Source organism: Mesoplodon mirus (assembly GCF_964341445.2).
Source record: "Mesoplodon mirus genome assembly, chromosome: 15".
NCBI classification, from domain to species: domain Eukaryota; kingdom Metazoa; phylum Chordata; class Mammalia; order Artiodactyla; family Ziphiidae; genus Mesoplodon; species Mesoplodon mirus.
In genome coordinates, this window is record NC_138991.1 from 12241995 (window position 1) to 12263253 (window position 21259).

Below are 21259 nucleotides of genomic sequence, written 5' to 3' on the forward strand. Positions count from 1 at the left end.
CTGACACATAGTCAGTGCTCCATAAGTGTTATTTGTGATCATTAACTGACTTGTCCAAAGAAGCCATTGAGTGGCCAGTGCAGGATTTGAACCCAAGTCCACCGGAAACCAAAACCGGAACTTGCCAGCAATCCCTTATCACAACATTAACTGAGCCGTGATTCTCCCTCTTTTCTCCTAAACGTTGATGAAAACTGAAGGATGTTCCTTCTCCCACCCCACAAGCAGTTACTTCCTCTTGCGTTCTCCTAGGGCTTATACACAAAAACTTGTCAAGCCAGCTCCACCCTTTCAGAAGCTCAGTTCCTGCCCACACCCTCCAAAAGCTTTTGCTTCACTGGTACACTTTGTTTGCCTTGGGTAATGTTATTCTTTTAAGTATGGAGGACATTTAATGTAAGTAATACTGTCCATGGTCTTTGACCTAGGCCTGCAACAGCTGCAGCTGTGAGTAACATGCTTGCTTCATGCATTGTCTATCTATCTAAGCATTATCCTTCCTTCTCATATCTGATGGAAAGTATCAGGTCAGCATCTGAAAGAGTAATGCAGTTCCCTGGAAGGTGTAGTATTAATCACGTTTTAAATTTTCTGTATTTTCTGATGTTTTGACATCTTAAAAAGCTTGCTGGTGGGGAAGAGGCTGCTCCTCCCAGGGCTACTCAATCCTTAGAGATAGCAGAAGGCTCAGCTCAGGGCACAGGTGAGGGTACGGAAACGTGTGAGGGTCAGGCTACGTGCTGACGCACGGGTCAGTGCCAGCGTACGGGCCAGGAGTAGGGTACGGCGTAGGGAAAGGTGTAGGGCTGGTGGTTGGTTTCTGTTCCGGGCTTTCATATACAAACCGACCAATCTCAAGTCTATAGCTGTAATCACCTCCTTATCTAACTCACTCATCAAGCCAATATTTCCCTTGCCCTACATCATCCCAAGGCTAGGTACCAGGCAACTAGAGACCACCCCTATAGCCCAGAGCCCACTGGGATTATTCAAACTAACCAAACCTAAACGGTTTACCCCTATTCCAATAAAGGCTCTGGCCCAGGCTTTCCCCTCTCGCCTGTCTTCTGTCACCTCACCAACCCCGGGTGCTTCCCCTGTGGTCCTGCATGGTATAGAGTGATCTCTTCTCTGGGGGACCTGTGAGTAAATAAACTTTTTCCTTGAAGAATAGCCTCGTTCTCATTTCCACCAACTTTACCATGCTATTGCTAACATTTACATTCTTAGAACATACTATGAATTGATTATTTTCTAAAAAATATGCTTGATTTATATATGTTGTTAAAACACTATTAATGCATGTTAATTATACCCAAATAAAATATATATCGTAAAAAACACTGTTACGGTATAAAGGAAATTAGAGAAAGAAGATAACAGCTGTAATCTACCATTTCAACAAAACCATCACTTTCATTTTCCAGTCCACCTTCCAACTTTGCTTCATATGCATTCCTCTCTTTATATGAGTAACAAAAATCTATTAACGATTTCTGCTAATTACAGTGTTCAGGTTTGCAAAACACTTTCATCTATCTCATTTTGAGACCTTAAAAAGACAGAAAAGGGGACTTCCCTAGCAGTCCAGTGGTTAAGACTCTGCATTTCCAATGCAGGGGATGCAGGTTCGATCCCTGGTCAGGGAACTAAGATCCCACATGCCGCGGGGCAACTAAGCCCGCGTGCCACAACAAAGGGTCCCTCACGCAGCAACGAGTATCCTGCATGCTGCAACAAAGATCCTGCGTGCCGTCACTAAGACCCGACGCAGCCAAATAAATAAATATTTTAAAAAAAGAGAAAAGAATAGGAGTGGTTAGAGAAATAGGATGAAAACTAGAAGAGAGTAGGGTCCAGAAGCCCAGGGAGAAGATTATTTCTAGAAGGGAGTGATGGACCACATCAAATGCCAGTGAAAGACTGAGCAACAAGAGATCTGAAAATGTCCATTGGACTTAGTGACCTCTTTTAATAAAGTATTGGCAAACCTTACAAGAAGTTTGGCTGTGAAGGGAAAGAAGAAAATGGGATAGAGCTGGAGAGCAAATGGGACTAAGGCATTTTTTGTTTGTTTGTTTGTTATGTTTTTGTCCTTTAAATAAGAGAGACTTGAGAATGCTTAAATAAAGATTGGAAGAATCTAGTTGAGAGCTAATGCTTAGATATCCAGAAGAGAAAATGAATCATTGAAAGTGTGAGGTTTATATGAAGGAGAAGAGGAGATAAAGATTGGTTTGGATAGGAGAGACACCAACCACTCCTATGGCAACTGGAAAAAGATTGGTTCGTATGTAGATAGGTTTTTGTTTTGTTTGGGGAAGATGAATGAGTTTTTCAGTATAGACATTGGCAAAGCAGATAGATGGGTTTTGACAGGCAAGTACAGCAACATACAAATGGTCACGGGAGTTGAAGGTGTTGGAAAGAGTGTTCTTGAAATGATGGACCATAAAATCTTGCTGAATAAGGAAAGGCGCGAAGACTGAAGAAAACCGTTGGAAGGGGAGAAGCTAGATAGGTAAATAGACTAGAGTCCTGATGACCTAGAAGAACAGTCTTAGTGGTCCCTGAATATGGAAGCCGGAAGGGTTGTGGCCAGAATGTAGAATGATGTTTTGGATATGTTTATTTTTTATGTCAAGACCCAGTGTATGGCCATAGGATGAGTGACTGAGGTGGGAGGGAGGAGATCGCTGGAAATGAGAAGGTCCTATAACTCAGTGACCAGGGTCTTTGATCGTATGTGTGTGTGAATGTCGAGGTCACTAGGATGGTGAGTGGAGGGGAATTATGTGAGCCAAGTACCAAAATGTCATGGATGAAGGCAGTGGGGAAGGGACAACTGGGCTATAGCTGAATTATGTCTCTCCTGAACTCCATTCTTGAATTTTCAGCTATCTACCCAATATCTCCACTTGGATGTCTAACAGATATATTCAACTTAACAGTGTGGCTAAGCCTCAAAGCAGAGGGGCCAGAAAATATAGCATTTTTTTTCCCGGGCACATAGTTCTTTCAAAAATAAAGGTAGGGTTTTATTGCAAAAAAATGAGAAAATGGATATCATTAGGCAACGAATGGTGTCTTCCACATTGTGTGGAACACTCAAATATTAACAGATATTACAACAGTGGAAATTCAGGTAGCCTCAAAAATTAAGAGAAATATCTAGAACATATAAAGAACTCTTCAAAACAAAAAGACAAATGACCCACTTAAAAAATGGGGAAAGAACTTGAATAGACATTTCTTCAAAGATGATGTACAAACGGCCAAGAAGCCCATGAAAAGATGCTCAACATCATTAGACATTAGGAAAATGCAAATCAAAACCATAATGACATGCCACTTCACACCCACTAGGATGGCTATAATTTAAAAAAAGGAAAATAACAATCATTGGCAAAGATGTAGAGAAATTACAATGCTTGTACATTGCAGGTGGGAATGTAAAAGTGGTTCAGCTGCTGTGGAAAACAGCTTGGCAGTTCCTTGAAAAGTAAACATAGAATTACCATGTGACTTAGCAATTCCACTCCCATGTATATACCCAAAAGAACTGAAAACAGGTACTTAAAAAAAATCCTTGTACACAAATATTCATAACAGAATTATTCACAGTAGCCAAAGGTGAAAACACTCCAAACATCCACAAACAGATGAATGAATAAACAAATTGTGTTATATCCATACAACGGAAATTTGGCTGTAAAAAGGAATGAAGGTCTACCTATACATACTATAAGGTAGATGAACCTTCAAAACTTTATGCTAAGTGGAAGATGTCAGACATTAAAGGTCACAAATTTTATGATTCCAATTATGTGAAATATCCAGAATAGGTAAATCCATAGAAGCAGAATGCAGATTGGTGGTTGCCAGAGATTTGGGTGAGGGAAGAATGGGGAGTAGCTGCTTAATGGGTACAAGGTTTCCTTTAGGAGTGATGAAAATGCTTTGAAACTAGATAGAGATGGTGGTTGCTCAACATTGTGAATGTACTAAATGACCCTGAATTGTTCACTATAAGATGGTTAATTGTATGTTATATGAATTTCACCTCAATTAAAAAAAAATTAAGGGGAAGAGTTGTAGTATTAGGAATGATAGAAAAGTCACTTATCAAGGTACAAGCAAATTTTTTTTTTTTTTTTTTTTTTGCGGTATGCGGGCCTCCCACTGTTGTGGCCTCTCCCGTTGCAGAGCACAGGCTCCGGACGCGCAGGCTCAGCGGCCATGGCTCACGGGCCCAGCCGCTCCGCGGCATGTGGGATCTTCCCAGACCGGGGCACGAACCCGTGTCCCCTGCATTGGCAGGTGGACTCTCAACCACTGCACCACCAGGGAAGTCCAAGCAAATTTTTTAACTGAAAAAAGCAGTACATGATTGTATGTATGTTCTCACTACAGCAGTAATTCAAACACAGCGCAAAGTGTAAGTACCAAATTTCTTTTCTGCTATATAAATACAAGTCTGTGGACTTCCCTTGTGGTCCAGTGGCTAAGACTCAGCAGTCCCAATGCAGGAGGCCTGGGTTCGATCCCTGGTCAGAAAACTAGATCCCACATGCTGCAGCTAAACATCATGCATGCTGCAACAAAGATCCCACATGCCACAACGAAGATCCTGTGTGCTGCAACTAAGAGCCAGCACAGCCAAATAAATAAATAAATAAAAATAAATAAATAAATAAAATAAATGCAAGTCTATGTTAGGAAAACAGTTGTGTGCTTTTTGACAGCTCTAGAATTTGAAAACCCAATGATGTAGAATTTTTCCCCACCACCATCAAGAAGAAGAAAGAGAAGGAGGGGAAGAGGAGGGGGAGGAAAAGAAAGACAGAGAGAGAAATACAGGGAAGAAATAAGAGAAAAGTTGGTTTCCCATCTAAGTGTAAAGTTCTGAGGAACAGATTTCCACACCCCCCCATTCCCTCTGCCAGTACGAGATAGAAAACCTCTGTGTTCTGAAGGACAATGATCTCTAACCTAGAATTCTATACCCAGCCAAATTACCCATGAAATGAGAGGATAGAATGAAGATATTTCCAAACATGTAATCTCTCAAAATTTTCTCTTTCTCAGAAAGAGAATGGAGCATGAGGGAAAAAGCCATGAAAAAGGAACTTGTGGAATCCAGGAAATAGGAGTTCCAGCCCAGGAAAAAGACAAAAGGAAGGGCTAGTGCTGCAGCTTCCAGCAGGTCTAGAGCGGAATCAGTCCCAATCAGAGCAGGAGGACAGAGAGGTATGGGGTAATGTCTCCAAGACAAAAAAAGAAGAAAGAAAGAAAGAAAGAGAAGAAAGAAGGAAGGAAGGACGAAAGGAAGGAAGGAGAGAAATAGGTTACCTATTTCTGATGTGTTTGAATTTACTGAGAAATTTCTATTCCTGTCAGAGACTTTGTGGGTCGACTGGTGATAAACACATAGAAAATGAAGTGTGGCCAATTTGTTGAACAGATGGGGCCTATGGGGTGTAGGCAGAAAAGAAGTTTATTCTTGGATGTAAAGTTTATTCTTTGCATGTCAAATTGTCTCTGGGAAGCCAGTTCTTCCCTCATACCCTTGGATGAAGTCTAGCACAAATCTCACTCTCAGGTAATAAAACTCTCTCCATCACTTAAAACCCCCAAACAGTCTCAGTTCAGTAATTAAAAAGTCCACTCTTAGGCATTAAGCTGAATCACATGAAATTGCCATTTTTGTGAGCATAGATGGTTGAATATTAACAATTTCATCTGATTTGCGCTAATGAGTCAAAAATTCCAAATTTACTTAAAACAAAACCGTCTCCCCTTCTGCCACTTTGGACTGGTCACCTGAGGTGAGAAGAAGAGGCCTGGGGGGCTTCTCTGTTTCCCCACCCAGGCCTTCCACTACCCTCCTCCACTCAGGAGTCGGCCTCTGTGGAGGTGGGGTGGGCACTCTCTGACCTTGGCAGGTGTTTCCAATGGACTCTACCTCTCTCAGGGTACTTTTGGCATCTGTGATGCTCAGAGATACTCCTCCACCTCTCAGCCCCCCACTCTGCACTCCTCTCGATGGGTCAGGCCTCTGTCAACCTGAAGATCCCTTGATTTGATGACTGCTTACAATTCCACCTTTAGCCCCAAGGCGTCCAGCGTCTTTTGACGGGGTCACCACACACCATGGGGGAAACCTCTTAGACAAGATGCAAGCTGGTGTTTCCCCAGCACAGCCCAATCTGGTCCTGCACCCTTGAACACCACCACCCCTTCCCTCTGCCACTATCAAAGCAGCTAACCAGCCACAGTGCCTTTCATTTATACCTCTCAGGTGTGAGTCAGACACCACTTACTGTATCACCTGAGCTTCCAGAGACACTTCAAGCTCTTCAAGAGGTCTGATGGAAGTGTCTTTCTTTAGGCTCGAAGAAAAAGCATTGTTCTCTTCTTTTTCCCATAAATTGGGCAAACTTACTGTCACATCTCATCAGCAGCTCGCTCTCCAAACATTTTCTTTATAGTCTCTGGAAATTTCAAACTTATCCCTTTTATGCTCTTGAATGGGTAAGGGACCAAAGATAACAAAATCAGTTTTTGTGTTTTTGTTTTAGTAGATTTAATTTACTTCAGTTTTTAGAGCAGTTTTAGGTTCACAGCAGAATTGAGCAGAAGGTACAGAGGTTTTCTGTACATCCTCTGACCCCACAGATGCACAGCCTCCTCCGGCGTCAGCATCCCCCGCCAGAGTGGTACATTTGTTACGATCATGAACCTACACAGACACATTATTAACACCCAAAGTCCATAGTTTACTAGGGTTCACTCTTGGTGTTTTATATTCTATAGGTTTGGAAAAATATATAATGGCATGTATCCACCATTATAGTGTCATGTAGAAGAGTTTCACTGCCTTAAAAATCCTCTGTGCTCTGCCTGTTCATCCCTCCCTCCCCTGCAAACCCCTGGCAACCATTGATCCTCTTCTAACCATCTCCATAGTTTTGCCTTTTCCAGAATGTCATAGAGTTGGAATCACACAGTATGTAGCCTTTTAAGATTGGCTTTTTTTCACTTAGTAATATGCACTTAAGTTTCCTTCATGTCTTTTCATGGACTGATAGCTCATTTCTTATTAGTGTGGAATAATAATCCATTGTTGAATGTACCACAATTTATCCATTCACCTGCTGGAGGACATCTTGATTGCTTCCATGCTTTGGCAATTATAAATAAAGGTGCTTTAACCAGTTTTTAATCACCACTTTTACAAGTCCCACCTGGGTGAACTTACTTTGGGGAAGCATCACTTGAAACTGAGATGGAAATAGTTCTCTATTACATCCTGTTACACAAGAAAATGAAAAACCAAGGCAATTAATAACTTCAGGCAAGGAAATTTATGTAAGAAATGAAATTTAACCATACTGCTCTACATACTCAGTGGTGAATGCTACTTGTACAATCTTAATAATGTAACTATTGATTGAATCAAGAATTGTGGTACAAACGTATTGGAAGAATAGGAGAAGGGGAAATTTGTGTGTTGGAGTGAGAGGGAACAGGACTAAGAGAACAAAATTCTCATATACCATAGTAAGCAAGCAACAGAAGAAGTCTAAATGGAAGAATCAAGGATTATCTGTTCAGGCATGTCGTTTAGAAACATGAAGGGAGATACTGGCAGAGCTGAAAGTGTTCAAAGTGAGTGGGTGGGGATGTTGTTTCATGATAAGCTTCTTAAAGCTATTTGACTCTTTAAACTATGAACACATTACTTTGATTAAGCAGTTTAATTTAAAAAACTGTAATAAAACATAGAAATTATCTAGAGGCTAGGTAATATTTCAATATAACAAGAGCACTTGTGCTCTTTTTTTTAAACATCTTTATTGGAGTGTAATTGCTTTACAATGGTGTGTTAGTTTCTGCTGTATAACAAAGTGAATCAGCTATACATATACATACATCCCCGTATCTCCTCCCTCTTGTGTCTGCTTCCCACCCTCCCTATCCCACCCCTCTAGGTGGACACAAAGCACCGAGCTGATCTCCCTAGCACTTACGCTCTTAATGACAAATGATTTGCATGAAGCCAAAAGTTATTTTGCATGACCAAAATCTTTCTAATGTTACAGAGAAAATGACTCCCTTTAGCTTTCTGCTTCCAGTATAATATGAAAATACACCCTCCTATTTCCAGATAACCTTGAGATAAGCAGTGGATTCTCCTACAGGATCAATATTTAAAAATTATATCGTGAGGGATTTGTTTTTCCCACTGGGTTACTTAGTATTAAAGTAACCAGAAATAATGTGAGAAATAACCAGGTCAGCTAAGCCAAGAGGGGCTACCTTGTCGATCTAGAACTAACCCATGATCACTACTTCTCACCTCACTTATCCTGGAGCCCTTAACATCCCGATGATGAAACCCTATCAAGATTTTTTAGGACAATGGGTGAGAGAAAAAGACCAGGAGAGAAAAACAGAGATATGTTCTTCATGTAACCTCCACGAGGGCAGGGGCCTGTCTTGTTCGTTTTATTTATTTATTTTTTATTTTTTATTTTTTAAAACTTTTTGACTGTGCCACGCAGCATGTGGGATCTTAGTTCCCCGACCAGAGATCGAACCAGTGCCCCTTGCAGTGGAAGCGCGGAGTCTTAACCACTGGACCGCCAGGAAAATCCCCTTCTTGTTCATTTTAGTATTCTCAGTGTGTGGCACATAGTTAATGCTCAGTAAATACCTAAGAATCTATTGAATAAATAAATCAATGAGTGACCCTAATTCCCCACTTTTCTCAAAGTCTATGTGCATTGGAATAAAGTTATGTTATATGTACAGTTCATAGATCTGTAAAAATCAACAGGTAAGATAACCCTTAGATAAGGATACCCCATTGGATGTTTTGTGAAACAGCCAATTACAAATACTGGAAATGTAAAATCTACCAAGTGCATGAGGAGATATGCAAAAATGTTGACAGCAGTATTATTTATAATAACAAGAAATGGCACTAACCTAAATGTCCATCAGTAGAAGCCTGGGTAAGTACAAGATGGTATACTCATTTATGGCATACTCTATAGCAATGAAAATGAACAAGCTAGAGCTACACATACACATATAGATGAACCACCCAAAAATCTAACGTTGAGGGAAAAAAGCAAGTCATAGAAGAATTCAAATATTAGTATGCCATTTATATAAAGTTTTAAAATATACAAAACAGTATTGTTTTAGGAAGGCTTCATTTGCAGTATAAGTATAAAATGCATGGAAATAACAAATACTAAATGTTAAATGAATGAATGAATATGCTTTTTAGAATTACCAGCCCCCAAATGAAGATGTTTTCTTTAAAAAAAAAAGCATTTTATTTACTTTTAATAGGTGATTATATATGCATATTCAAAAGAATACTAAAAGGTATTTTCAGTATTTTTTCCACCTCATCCCTAGCTACTCAGTCCTTCTCTCCAGAGGTAAATACTGTTATCACGTTTTTTTTTTGGTCACACCACGCGGCATGTGGGATCTTAGCTCCCCAACCAGGGATCAAACCCATGCCCCCTTGCATTGGAAGCATGGAGTCTTAACCACTGGACCACCAGGGAAGTCCCCTGTTATCACTTCTTAATGTCTCATTCCAGACCTCTGGAATCCAGAGGTGGTCTCTTCATTAATAAACATATATGTGTTCTGCACCTACCACAAAACTTCTGGCTGTTTTTTCTTGATCAGTATGGCTGAAGATTTATGTTTTATTGATATCTGCTTTTACCTTTATCACTTCTTTTCTTCTGCTTGCTTTGGGTTTAATTTGATCTTTTTTTTAAAAAAATAAATTTATTTATTTATTTTTGGCTGTGTTGGATCTTTGTTGCTGTGCGCGGGCTTTCTCTAGTTGCGGCGCGAGGGCTTCTCATTGCAGTGTCTTCTCTTGTTGTGGAGCATGGGCTCTAAGCGCGCGGGCTTCAGTAGTTGTGCCACACGAGCTCTAGAGCTCAGCTCAGTAGTTGTGGCACACGGGCATAGTTGCTCCAAGGCATGTGGGATCTTCCCGGACCAGGGCTTGAACCCATGTACCCTGCGTTGGCAGGCAGGTTCTTAACCACTGTGCCACCAGGGAAGCCCTTAACAACTTTTATTTATAAAGTGCAGCAGCATTAATCATCTTTATCATGTTGTATATTACATCTCTAGTACTTCCTTATAATTAACTGAAAGTTTATACATATTGACCATCTTCATCTAATTCCCCTCCCCCCATTTCTTAGGTCCTTTTAATGTGTTATGAAATTTGCCTTTTCCATAATTGAGATGCAATTCTTTTTCCAGTTTGTCATTTGTCTTTTTACTTCACATGATTATTTTTTGTATTTTCATTGATCTTTTCCCCTAAGTCTCCTGAATTTTGTGTTATAGTTAAAAGGGTATTCTCCACTTCAGGGCTGTAAAAGAATTCTCCCAGGGATTTTCCTGGTACTTTTATGGTTTCCTTCTTTCCATTTAAATGGAAATTTGATCCTTTCGGCATTTTTCCAGGTATAAGATATGAAATATGGATGTAACTCTGTTTTTCACTTGCAGAGGCTGCATAGTTGTCCCAAACCTCTTACTGAATGAAATCCATGTTATCTTAACCAATTTGAAATACCACCTTTGTTGAATATTAAATGTCTACATGTATTTGAGTCTATCTGGGAATTTTTCTTCTCTTCCACTGATTTGTGGAACTAATTAGGTACTAGTACCTAATAGTCGTAATTAATAAGGCTTTATAGTATGTTCACTACGTGGTCAGGCGTTTTCAGAAATGTTTTCTTGTTCATTTTTCCAGAAGAATTTTAGACATGGCTCATCTAGTTCCAAAACAAAATCCTGTTTGTGTTTTCTTGGGCTGTCATTAAATGTCTAGATTAAATCTCATCAACTGTCTGATATCTTAGTGATATGGAGTTCTTGCTAGCCAAGAACATAGCTTATATTTCTGTTTGTTCGAGTTTTTTCTGTGTCCTTCTGCGGAATCGAATTTTTTCTTCACATAGATTGTGAATCTTTATTGTGAAGTTTATTCCTAGGAATTTTAAAAGATTTCTTTGGAAATGGAGTCTTCCATTATATCTTCTGTTGTAACCCTAAGATTTCTGAAATAGCCCTAGGAGATAACACTATCTTAAATAATCCTGAGAATTACCTAGACTAGCAAGTAGTTCTCAACCTGTTTCCCCTTGCAACACATACTATAGGTGACCTTGACATATGCCAATCAATCCTACAGGTGTTCCTTCTTTAATTAGAGACTCTAACAGAGAAAGAGAGGCTGTGGTTCTTCAGCAGCTGATGGAAATTTATGTGTACCAGACACGCATTGAGGGTCAGGGACACCATGGTGACCAAGACAGCCTGAGTCCCTGCCCTCATGAAAGCTGATCACATAGTTCTAGCCAAACAGAGCAAACCCAGCAAATAATTGAATAATTATAAGGGTGCAAAGTTCTGCTAAGGGGCTATGAGATTGCAGCAGAGATAATTGTCAGGTGTTAACATCCATTAACATCCACACACAAGGCTTCGATTACCTCCCAAATGCTACTCAGACGTTGTGTCTCCAGTCCTGACTTTCCTCTAAACTCCATTTCCACTTCCCCATCAGGAGGCAGAGTCTAATTCTCCTACCCTGATCTGCACTGGCTTGTGTTTTGCTTGTAGCCAGTTAACTACAGTGGTAGTGTGAGATACGAGTCTGCTTTCTTCTTTATGCTTGTGAATATTCAGTTTCCCACTAATTTACTGAAGAGAGGATCCTTTTCTCATTGCATATGCCCGGAACTTTTGTCAAAGATCAATTGACTGTAAATATGTAGGTTTATTTCTTTCCATTGTTCTGTATGTCTGTTATGATGTGGCTCTATGTTACGTCCAAGGCTAGGTCACATAAGGTAGTGCAGTTCTGCCTTGCTCTATGGGATACACACTTTTGAAGCCTTCAGCTGCCATGTAAACAATTTGACAGCCCTGAGGCTGCCATGCTGTGAGGAAGCTCACAGTAGCCCATTCAGAAACCACATGGATAGGCCCTAAGGCTTCCGGAAGAGAGACAGGCCCAGCTAGCACCCAGGCACTCTGTCCCCCAGTGGTCCACTCCACAGTAGAGACCCCCAAGTTACAAGAACCTAGCCAAGCTCTTTCCAAATTCCAGACCCACAGATCTACTAGAGATAATACAATGATTGCTGTTCTTCCAAACTACTAAATTTTGGAGCAGCTTGTTTTGTAGTATAGTAACTGGGACCTGGGCCACGTGTCCTGCCACAGGGTTTTGCACATGCTTTCCCTCCTACTTGGAACACTTGCAGTACTTTTGCCTAGTTACCACCACTGTGTCTCTTCAGACCTTTGCTAAAGCTACAGTGCTTCTGGATGCTCCATCCTTAAACCCTGAAACCAGGGTTTCATAACGCCCTCGTAACACCAGGTACCTTTACTTCCTATACTTATCACAGTTGTATTTGGAGATTCTTTCACTGTCTTTCTGACAGGTCTTCAGCTCCATAGACCAGCATTCAGTCCATGCAGTTACACAGTAAGCCAGGCATTGCAAACTCAAATATCAACAGGTACAGGAAAGTAACATAAATGAGAGATGCGGGCAGGTTGGGGACTGTGGTGAAATATAAGTGCCCATCTCTAGGGCACAGCTGCCACTCAGCAGGCTCTGTGCAGCCTAATCTGCCTCATTTTTTAAAAAAAATTATTTTATTTATTTATTTTTTGGCTGCGTTGGGTCTTCGTTGCTGTGTGCGGGCTTTCTCTAGTTGCGGCGCAAGGGCTTCTTCTTGCAGTGGCTTCTCTTGTTGCGGAGCACAGGCTCTAGGCACGTGGGCTTCAGTAGTTGTGGCACGCGGGCTCAGTAGTTGTGGCTCACGTGCTTAGTTGCTCCACGGCATGTGGGATCTTCCCGGACCAGGGCTGGAACCTGTGTCTCCTGCATTAGCAGGCGGATTCTTAACCACTGCGCCACCAGGGAAGTCCCTGCCTCATTTTTAAGGAGATGACACAAACCCAGATTATTATGTGTGTGTTAAAGTGATAGCAACTAATTAAAACTAAAAACCCAGAAGAAAGAAAAGGAGAGAAAAGAAAAACAACAACCACCTGAAGATTTAATACTCCTGGTGTTCTGAGAACAACTCTGAACTCTCACTTTGTGTAACCAAGAAATTGTATTTAACTGAGGCATAGGTTAGCCGTGGGCTGGCTGGGGTTCAGGAGTGGGTCACTTGGATTTGTTTTTCTCTATTTGTACCTAGAGACTGTCACTCAAAATCTATTCCAAGGGCCAGAATGCTTCTTGGCTCTTGCTTAATAATAAAATAATAATAATTATTTTTTAGGAATTATTTATTTTTCTTTAGGAAGTAGATGGAAGTAAGATATTGTGACCATTAAGTTACACTAAATCCTGTGTGTTCCTTGCCAGAAGATAAATTATATATGTGTTTGTAATAAGGAACGGAACATGCAAAGCTCATAAAAACCCTGTGAGAAGTTAATTTTTATCTAAAGATTATGCTTCTTGTTAGTTAATGTGTCTATTAAAAAACAGAAAATGAAATGATCTATGAAGCCATGAGAAGGCATGGAGGCAGGAGTTCCCTGGCAGTCCAGTGGTTAGGACTCGGCGATCTCACTGCCATGGCCTGGGTTCAATCCCTGGTCGATGAACTGAGATCCCACAAACTGCGCTGCGGCCAAAAAAAAAAGTAAAAGAGAAAAGAAAGGACATGAAGGTCACATGCATGCAATGCATATTACTAAGTGAAACAAGCCAATCTGCATGATTCCAACTATATGACATTCTGGGAAAGGCAAAACTGCAGGACACAGTTCAAAGATCAGCGGTTACCAGGGAATGGGAGAAGGAGGGGAAGGCAGTGCTCTGAGAACAAGTGATTCCCTAGGATGACGGGTGATCAGTCACTAACAAGAGCAGGTAGGGAATTCCCTGGAGGTCCAATGGTAAAACTGCATGCTTCCACTGCAGGGGACACAGGTTCAATCCCTGGTCGGTGAACTATGATCCTGCGTGCTGCGAGGAGCAGCCAAAAACAAAAAACAAACCAAGAGCATGTAGTAGCCTTGGTTGCTCAGAGCAGCTCACTTAGGACTCCACTAAGAAGCATCCTATCACTCTTTAGATGGGGAAGTTGAGACAGGGTGTCATCGAACTCTACTAATTCTCATGACCCCTGGATAAAACAGGAAATTGTTGTTCCCATTTAACTAAGAGGAAAACTAAGGCCCAGCTGTGTTGAGGCCCAAGTCAAAGGATAAAATCCAAAGACTGGCTTAGAGAAGGGAAAGAGAGATCTCCCCTCAATATATGGAAGGAGGGAAGAAAGTTGAGACTAGAAGTCATAGGCCTATCACTTGGGTGCCCAAGGGTGATAGTAAAATGGGTCAGAACACCCCCTTCTACCTTTAAACCTTTGAAGAGATTGTCTGATTGTGCAGGGACCTCAGCTTTGGGTTTAGGGAAACCCCTGTGTGTCTGCTCCTTTACCCAAGCGACCTATGGGATCCAGATTGCTTGGAAGATAGAAAGAAAAAAATTCACCTTTAGCAGAGGGTTGGACAATATCTGAATGTTGCTTAGTACTGTCTTAGGCGGGCACTCAATGGACAGTGAAATTCCTTTGACTGTTTTTGGTGTCCTGAAATTCAGTCTCAATGTATTTTATAAGGAGCGAAGTAAGGAGGCCTGCCTGGTCCAGAGAAGGGAGTCCTCCAAGGCTGGGGCAAGGTCCCAAAGCACTGTTTGGAGTGGCCCCGTCAGCCACAACATTTCATATCACTTATGCAAATTAAACTATATAGCCTTGGCAAGGAAGATTGAGCAGGAGTTAAATTGAGAGATATTGAGAGAGAGATAGAGAAACTATTTTTAAATAGTGGGGAAGCAGTCCTAGAATGAGCAAGAGAGAGCTTGCCTGCACATCTGCAGTTCCTTCACTCACTGTTCCCTGAACCTACCACAACGCGTGTATAATTCTTTGCTGAGTGTGATTCTAGAGGGTCAACATTCCCCACGCTCAAACCTCAATCTCTCATATAAGAGGGCTACAAAGAACTACTTAGTTTATCTAGAACTGGGTGAAAGAAATAGCAATCTGGCACTTCTTGCCTTTTAACTCACTATAAAAGTTACTGATTTTATTGTGTTTCACCCTCACTAGAACCTAAGATCCATGAGGGCAGGGATTTTTGTCTGTCTGATCACCACTATATTCTCAGCTCTTCGAGCAGTGCTTTGCAAGTAGCGGGCGTTTAATAAACACTTACGAAAGGAGGAATTGAGGGAAGGAGAGAAAGGAGTAACAAAGGCCGGAGAAGAGGAATAGGGAAAGGGAAAAGGGAAGAACGAAGCGGAAGGAGAAAAGAAGGAAGCCCCAGCGTCCGCGTCTAGGGGGCAGCCTGCAACTCCCAGTAGAACTACAACTCCCAGCAGGCCTCGGGGCCCAGGGCAGGGCTAGTAGGCTCAGGCGGGACCAACGAGGGTCAGCCCGGCTCCCGGCGTGCCTTTGCGAGCGCAGGCGCTGCCGCAGGGCCCGCCGGGAATTGTGGTCCGGGCCGCGGGTGGGGCTGGGCCTGGAGGCGGGCGGGGGCCGGGGGCGGGCGCAGGCCCCTCCCCCGTCACTTCCTGCCGGGCTGAGGGCGCCGGAGCGGCTCTTCAGTGTTTGTGCCGGTAACGGCCGCGTCTGGCTCGGCTCCCCCTTCCTCTAACCCCCGGCCCGGCGGCGCCCGCCTCCTCTGCGGCCACTCCGCCTCTTCCCTCCCGCCGTCCCTTCCTCCTCTTCCTTCCTCCTTCCCCTCCTCGCCGTCGCCTCCGCCGCCGCCCAGGACTGCCGGCCGGGAGACGAGTTCGGGGCAGCAGCCAGGTGAGGCGGCAGGGCCAGGCCTGGCGGGGCCCGCGCGGGCGCCGCGGCCGCTGGGAGGTGGGTGGCGGGTGGGGTTTAGGCCTCGGTGGGCCCGCGCGCTCGGCCTTTTTCCCCGGGCTTCTCTCCCGCCCGCGGGGCCTTCCCGGAGGAGGCGGGTTCTCCCGCGCCCCCCGCCTCGGGGCGCCCCGCGGCCTGGACCTTGGGCGTCCCCAGCTCCTCCACCCCTTGCTGGGCCCAGAAACAGGTGCCACGCCGCCTTTCCTCATTCCTCTAATTGCGCTGCGATGCCGAAGTTATTCCCGGGGCGGGGGCGGGGGGATCCCCGCTTCAACTGCCTGCGGGCCGGAGCACCTAAATCTCCCCAGCCGGGCCTGTAGCGTTATAGTTACGCACACGGCCCAGGTGTCCAGCGCGGGTGCAAATCCCAGCTTAGTCCCCTTCGGCAAGTCACTTGAAGTCTTTGTGTTTTGGTTAGAAAAAGGGGCTAATGCCGTCCCTGCCTCTGAAGGCTGTTAAGGTTCAGTGAAATGGGGCGTATAAAGCGCTTATCAGAGTGCCAGACGCACAGCGTGTCCCAATAAACCGTCTGCATAATTTATTAGCATGATATTAAGGTATAACTTAATGGGTAGAGTGGACCAAAGTTGACCTACCTAGCCGTTTGGGTTTCTTTAGAGGCAGAAACGTTCAGCGTTGTGCCCACCGCCAGCGCCGGGGCATTGTTTTGGGTTGTTAACAGCTGAAAGGGGCGTACGTTTAATTGGGACACTCTGTAAGTAGGCAGTCTGTAAAAGATAGTGTTGCTATTTCCACGTCCTCCGCTGAGTCAACTGCAGGATTTTCACCAGCTCCCTCCGTATGAGCAACCTGTCCATTTTCCTGCCATCATCCGCTTCTTGTTGTCTCTTCATTTCTGGGAAAGTTTCCTTGAGTTTAGCAAACCTTTCTGGAGCGCTTGCTGTGTGTCAGGCTCTGGAGGGAGGGTGTACGAAGCTGGAAAAGTTGTCTCTTTTTTTTGCCGCTGCATTTCTTTCTAACTTTTGACTTTTTCTCACGGCAGCTTTGCTTTTATTCCCTCCGTCCCCGTTGGCCGACTTTCCTTTTAAGCCCTTGCCCCACCTCCGTGTCGCAGTATTGCTTATGTGGAAGTTTTCTTCTGTTCGGGCGAAGATGTGTGCTTCAGTCTGTTCTGCCTGTGTTCTCTTGCTGTGGGGACGTTTTTAAGGTCACTCTTCTGCTTGTAGCTTTAATTGTTTAGAGGGTGGTGGAAAAAGAGTTAGACCAGATTTTTGGTTGATTTTGGACTTTCAGGAATCAGTATGCTTACCAAATGTATTCAGTAGATTACATTGCAGCTTGAAGTAAAAACTAAAAATACAGTGGGATTGTAGAGGGGGTAGTTTCAGTCATCCTGGTGACAGGTGGGATTTTTAAAACAGCAACTTTATTTAAAGATACTGAGTTTGTTTTAATTCTGTTCTTAGTTGTATAGGTGTACTCTTTGTTAAGGAAATTCAATGTATGGAGGTTCAAATTTACAAAAGAGGAAGGAGTGTGTGTTTGCTCTACTGACTGATCCTCCTGTGTCATAGCATTGTTTTCGGTAGTAAATTTCCTTACTGAACTTAAACTCTTGATTTACACCCATCTCTCAGTAACACACAGGATGCAAAGTGGCCTCCCTGTTTTTGACATTTTCCTGGAATTTTCTGACACAGTCTTACCATCAAGAAATAGTTTAAAGTCTTTGTTTGGATGACTCTAAAGACACCTAAGCAAACAGCTGTAGAAGCAGTACAAAGCATGTCTTCTGCCATATCAAAAACAGTAGTGTTAGGGAAATGATGTTTTAACATTTCAGTCAATGATCTAATTTTGAACAACTTTCTCTTATGGAAAACATACAAAAGTCGAATAGTATAGAGAACCCGCCTGAACTGGTCACTCAGATTTGATAATTATTAACTTATAGCCAAGGTCAATCTTGTTTCATGTAGTACTCCCTCCCCCAAACTGGGTTATTTTGACATAAATCCTGAATATCATACAATTTTACCAGATTGCCCCAGACTCTTAATCTGTCACAAGATTTACTTTTAGTGGAATCATAGTTCTCATTTTGTTTGGTTTGTTGGGCTTCTTATCTCTGTTTGTGCATGATTACAGCAGAAAAAAAATCCTTATCCCCCTCAAAGTCATATCCAGGATGCTGCCTTGCTTCTTTGTGTACAAGAGCAACAATTTTTGAGCTATTAATGACTATAATTGAGGAGCAATCAGAAATACAGATATACCTAATCCTGTTTTTGGGGAGGCCTACCTATGAAACCACTTTTGATGGAGAATAACTTTGTGTTAAAATACAGTTAATAATTCATAATGAAACTTGCAAAGTTTCTTTACAGTAGTTGTGTAAATGTACTGCTGGCACCTTAGGTTAAGAATTAAGCAAAAGATACTTGATTTCAAAACTGTTGTAGAATTATTTTCTAAAGACCGCCCCCCCAGTCTGCTGTATTTACAAACCAATTTTGTAAATATGAATGAATTCACAGCATAAATGTTCATATTTTTCTTTCTCATCCAAAAAGAGATCTCTCCTAGAATGGAAGTTGACAGGAATATTATGTTTGTCATTGTTACTTTTGAAATTTCTGGTCATGAACAGTTTTCAACTTGTAGACCTGTAATGTCATTATTTCATTTGTGTAGGTTTACTTTTGAGCTTGATCAGTTACAGTTAACTTATGTTTTAGTTATTACAACTTGGGAGATGAAGAGGGATATGCATACCTCTTAACATTAGGGGGAAAAAAAAACCCCAACCAATTTGGCATCTAAGAAAGGACACAATATGTAGTTTATTTTAAAAAATGCTCAGTGCTTCCCAGTAGGCTTTCAGTAAAACTTTTAAGTATTTGGAATTGTTACCGTTAATATAGTTTGTTCAGACTAAAGTGCTCTCTTTTAAGATTCAGCCAGAAAGCCTATTTATATACAGATTATCTTAAGTTTAGAAATGAGCATGAGGCATGGAACTCCCCCCTGCCCCCAGTTCTTGAAGTCTAACCCATTAACGTTCTGGGTGTAATCATTAAGCATGGGGCTGCACTGTGCTGCTTCATCCACAGCTTCTCCCCAATAGGACAGTGACCATGTAAGGCGGCACAGAGTGGGTCTCAGCTTGTGGGACAGTTTTCTCTGATGCCCTTTTACTAGATGGAGTAAGAAAGAGTGAAATTCACCAGCATAAAGACGGAACTTTCATGAAAAACGTATCTTTCTGTAGAATGTCATAAATCAAAATTCTAGGAGCCTTGTTTATGAACCTCAAAACTGGATCATATTTGATGTCATACTTAGTGACAAACATTTGCTCAATTTGGGGAAATATAAATTCTTCCCCCTCAGATGAGAGCTTTTGGAGTTGCTTTATTTCTCTCAGAATAGGATTTTGTGGCCTTCAAAAATGTTTAGAGAACTTTTGTTTCACTTATATATATGTATATATATTATATATGTGTGTGTTTGTTGGATTGTCATGTAAAATGTATTTTTTAGATCAAAAAAGTTTGCAGGCCACTGTAGTTAAGTTATACTGGCAAATAAAAGTACAAATTAACCTCAAAAAAATGTTTAGAGAATTTTATGACGGATTTTTGTTTCACACTAGACCTGTAACAGATTGTTTTATTTATTTATTTATTTATTTTTATTTATTTATTTATTTTTGGCTGTGTTGGGTCTTCATTGCTGCGTGCAGGTTTTCTCTAGTTGCGGCGAGCGGGTGCTACTCTTCATTGCGGTGCGCGGGCTTCTCATTGCGATGGCTTCTCTTGTTGTGGAGCCAGGCTCTAGGCGCACTGGCTTCCGTAGTTGAGGCTCACGGGCTCTAGAGCTCAGGCTCAGGAGTTGTGGCGCACGGGCTTAGCTGCTCCGCGGCATATGGGATCTTCCCGGACCAGGGCTCGAACTTGTGTCCCCTGCATTGGCAGGCAGATTCTTAACCGCTGTGCCACCAGGGAAGCCCTAACAGATTGTTTTAAATTAACTTCTTGTGAAAGAGACCTTTGTGGTTAAAATGCTTCTGGTGTAATTTTCTGCATGAGCTTAAATGCTTGATTTTGACCAAGTTTTATTTATGCCATTCCAAAAATATAATTTGTAGGTTAGAGGTTGAACCATGAGAAGACATGTTATTTGCTATGGTTATTTTCCCCCAACATTTTGTTAAGAAAAATTTCACACACATAAGAAAGTTTAAAGAATTTCAGTGTACACTTCTATGTTTACCACCTACTTTCTGCCATTATTTTACTGTATTTGCTTTATTACATGTCTATTCCATCTGTCCATCTCTTTTAATTCATTTATCCATTTTATTTTTCAATACATTTCCAAGTAAATTATAACATTAGCACACAGCATGCATATCTACCACAGTTAATTTTATTTATTTTTTTATAACTTCTTTTAACATCCTTTTTAAAAATAATTAATTAATTAATTAATTAATTTTGGACTGCATTGGGTCTTCGTTGCTGCGCGCGGGCTTCTCATTGCAGTGGCTTCTCTTGTTGCGGAGCACAGGCTCCAGGCACGTGTACTTCAGTAGTTGTGGCTCGCGGGCCCTAAAGCACAGGCCCATCAGCCATGGCGCACGGGCTTACCAGGGCTCATGGGCTTAGTTGCTCTGCCACATGTGGGATCTTCCCGGACCAGGACTCGAACCCGTGTCGCCTGCATTGGCAGGCGGATTCTTAACCACTGCGTCACCAGGGAAGCCGGCACCACAGTTAATTTTAAAGTGAGACAGTTCTACAGGATATTCCTAAATCTTTAAAAGCCAAGAGCTTTGTTGACTTTTGTTTCCAATTTTACTTTGATTACAGAACTCTTTGCTGTTTATTTTATTTTTTAAATTTTATTTATTCGTTTATTTATGTATCTATTTATTTATTTATCTATCTTTGTTTACTTATCTATTTATATATCTATTTATCTGTCTTTTTATCTATTTATGTATCTGTTTATTTACCTATTTATTTATCTATTTATCTATATTTATCTATTTATCCATTCATTCATTCATTCATGCTGCGTCCTGAGGCATGTGGAACTTCCCTGGCTAGGGATCAAACCTGTGCCCCCTGCAGTGGAAGCACCAGTCTTAACCACTGGACCACCAGGGAAGTCCCAGAACTCTTTGCTTTTTAAAGGAAATTGTTTAAAGAACTTTTTGCACCAAGTTGTGCTTACCTACGAATCACGTATTATGAAGTTTGAATAATGTTGATCAAATCCTTTCTTCTCACATAAGGAGATAATAAGATTATAAATAT

The 21259-nt window shown here is 41.9% G+C and overlaps 1 protein-coding gene across 17 annotated transcripts in view; it reads left to right on the forward strand.

The window, feature by feature from the left end:
• STAU1 (staufen double-stranded RNA binding protein 1) overlaps positions 1-21259 on the forward strand; it is a 90606-nt gene that overhangs the window by 13459 nt on the left and 55888 nt on the right. For 7 of the 17 annotated variants that reach the window (XM_082643968.1, XM_082643978.1, XM_082643979.1 and 4 more), the window contains exon 1: positions 15829-15917. The exons of 5 other annotated variants lie outside the window; for them this stretch is intronic. The gene's annotated coding sequence lies outside the window, so the exon portion shown is untranslated. Of the gene's footprint in view, positions 1-15692; positions 15918-21259 lie in introns of those variants that run through there. 5 more of the 17 variants (XM_082643974.1, XM_082643985.1, XM_082643975.1 and 2 more) reach the window with 3 other exon arrangements.